We start from the raw sequence: 2,963 nt of genomic DNA, 5'->3' as shown, positions 1-2,963 counted from the left end.
CCAGGCCCCGCAGTGAACGGGGGCTGCGGGCCGGGCCCGGCCGCCGCGAGGGCCCGGGCCCGGGCCGGGCCGGCCCGCTCCTGCCCCCGCCACCGCCCGGCTGCGGCCTGCAAGCTGCACGGGAACAGGCCCCCGCTGCCGGGCCCGCCGGCCCGTCCCCGGGGCCGCTGGCCCGTCAGGCGCCCCCCCCCCCGAGGCCGCTCAGCAGGCCCGGGCCCAGGCCCCGCAGTGAACGGGGGCTGCGGGCCGGGCCCGGCCGCCGCGAGGGCCCGAACCGGGCCGGCCCGCTCCTGCCCCCGCCACCGCCCGGCTGCGGCCTGCAAGCTGCACGGGAACAGGCCCCCGCGGCCGGGCCCGCCGGCCCGTCCCCGGGGCCGCTGGCCCGTCAGGCGCCCCCCCCCCCGAGGCCGCTCAGCAGGCCCGGGCCCAGGCCCCGCAGTGAACGGCGGCTGCGGACCGGGCCCGGCCGCCGCGAGGGCCCGGGCCGGGCCGGCCCGCTCCTGCCCCCGCCACCGCCCGGCTGCGGCCTGCAAGCTGCACGGGAACCGGCCCCCGCTGCCGGGCCCGCCGGCCCGTCCCCGGGGCCGCGGGCCCGTCAGGCGCGCCCCCCCCCCCCCCCCCCCCCGCGGCCGCTCAGCAGGCCCGGGCCCAGGCCCAGGCCCCGCAGTGAACGGCGGCTGCGGACCGGGCCCGGCCGCCGCGAGGGCCCGAACCGGGCCGGCCGGCCCCCGGCCCGCCCCCCCCCGCCCGGCTGCGGCCTGCAAGCTGCACGGGAACAGGCCCCCGCTGCCGGGCCCGCCGGCTGGCAGCCGCGAGGGCCCGGGCCGGGCCGGCCCGGCCCGCTCCTGCCCCCGCCACCGCCCGGCTGCGGCCTGCAAGCTGCACGGGAACAGGCCCCCGCTGCCGGGCCCGCCGGCCCGTCCCCGGGCCGCTGGCCCGTCAGGCGCGCCCCCCCCCCCCCCGAGGCCGCTCAGCAGGCCCGGGCCCAGGCCCAGGCCCCGCAGTGAACGGCGGCTGCGGACCGGGCCCGGCCGCCGCGAGGGCCCGAACCGGGCCGGGCCGGCCCGCTCCTGCCCCCGCCACCGCCCGGCTGCGGCCTGCAAGCTGGCAGCCGCGAGGGCCCGGGCCGGGCCGGCCCGCTCCTGCCCCCCGCCACCGCCCGGCTGCGGCCTGCAAGCTGCACGGGAACAGGCCCCCGCTGCCGGGCCCGCCGGCCCGTCAGGCGCGCCCCCCCCCCCGGCCGCTGCGCCCGGCCGCCCCGCTGCGGCCGCCGCCGCCGCCCCCGGGCCGGGCCGGCCCGCTCCTGCCCCCGCCACCGCCCGGCTGCGGCCTGCAAGCTGCACGGGAACAGGCCCCCGCTGCCGGGCCCGCCGGCCCGTCCCCGGGGCCGCTGGCCCGTCAGGCGCGCCCCCCCCCCGAGGCCGCTCAGCAGGCCCAGGCCCGGGCCCAGGCCCAGGCCCCGCAGTGAACGGCGGCTGCGGACCGGGCCCGGCCGCCGCGAGGGCCCGAACCGGGCCGGGCCGGCCCGCTCCTGCCCCCGCCACCGCCCGGCTGCGGCCTGCAAGCTGGCAGCCGCGAGGGCCCGGGCCGGGCCGGCCCGCTCCTGCCCCCGCCACCGCCCGTCTGCGGCCTGCAAGCTGCACGGGAACAGGCCCCCGCTGCCGGGCCCGCCGGCCCGTCCCCGGGGCCGCTGGCCCGTCAGGCGCCCCCCCCCCCGAGGCCGCTCAGCAGGCCCAGGCCCGGGCCCAGGCCCAGGCCCCGCAGTGAACGGCGGCTGCGGACCGGGCCCGGCCGCCGCGAGGGCCCGAACCGGGCCGGGCCGGCCCGGCCCGCTCCTGCCCCCGCCACCGCCCGGCTGCGGCCTGCAAGCTGGCAGCCGCGAGGGCCCGGGCCGGGCCGGCCCGCTCCTGCCCCCGCCACCGCCCGTCTGCGGCCTGTAAGCTGCACGGGAACAGGCCCCCGCTGCCGGGCCCGCCGGCCCGTCCCCGGGGCCGCTGGCCCGTCAGGCGCGCCCCCCCCCCCGAGGCCGCTCAGCAGGCCCAGGCCCGGGCCCAGGCCCAGGCCCCGCAGTGAACGGCGGCTGCGGACCGGGCCCGGCCGCCGCGAGGGCCCGAACCGGGCCGGGCCGGCCCGCTCCTGCCCCCGCCACCGGCTGCGGCCTGCAAGCTGCACGGGAACCGGCCCGCTCCTGCCCCCGCCACCGCCCGGCTGCGGCCTGCAAGCTGCACGGGAACAGGCCCCGCCCCGGCCCCCCGCAGTGAACGGCGGCTGCGGGCCGGGCCGGGCCGCCGCCGGGCCCGGGCCGGGCCGGCCCGCTCCTGCCCCCGCCACCGCCCGGCTGCGGCCTGCAAGCTGCACGGGAACAGGCCCCCGCTGCCGGGCCCGCCGGCCCGTCCCCGGGGCCGCTGGCCCGTCAGGCGCGCCCCCCCCCCCGAGGCCGCTCAGCAGGCCCAGGCCCGGGCCCAGGCCCAGGCCCCGCAGTGAACGGCGGCTGCGGACCGGGCCCGGCCGCCGCGAGGGCCCGAACCGGGCCGGGCCGGCCCGCTCCTGCCCCCGCCACCGCCCGGCTGCGGCCTGCAAGCTGGCAGCCGCGAGGGCCCGGGCCGGGCCGGCCCGCTCCTGCCCCCGCCACCGCCCGTCTGCGGCCTGTAAGCTGCACGGGAACAGGCCCCCGCTGCCGGGCCCGCCGGCCCGTCCCCGGGGCCGCTGGCCCGTCAGGCGCGCCCCCCCCCCGAGGCCGCTCAGCAGGCCCAGGCCCGGGCCCAGGCCCAGGCCCCGCAGTGAACGGCGGCTGCGGACCGGGCCCGGCCGCCGCGAGGGCCCGAACCGGGCCGGGCCGGCCCGCTCCTGCCCCCGCCACCGCCCGGCTGCGGCCTGCAAGCTGGCAGCCGCGAGGGCCCGGGCCGGGCCGGCCCGCTCCTGCCCCCGCCACCGCCCGTCTGCGGCCTGTAAGCTGCACGGGA

Source organism: Grus americana, unplaced genomic scaffold (assembly GCF_028858705.1).
Source record: "Grus americana isolate bGruAme1 unplaced genomic scaffold, bGruAme1.mat scaffold_77, whole genome shotgun sequence".
NCBI classification, from domain to species: domain Eukaryota; kingdom Metazoa; phylum Chordata; class Aves; order Gruiformes; family Gruidae; genus Grus; species Grus americana.
This window is presented reverse-complemented; position numbering follows the sequence as displayed.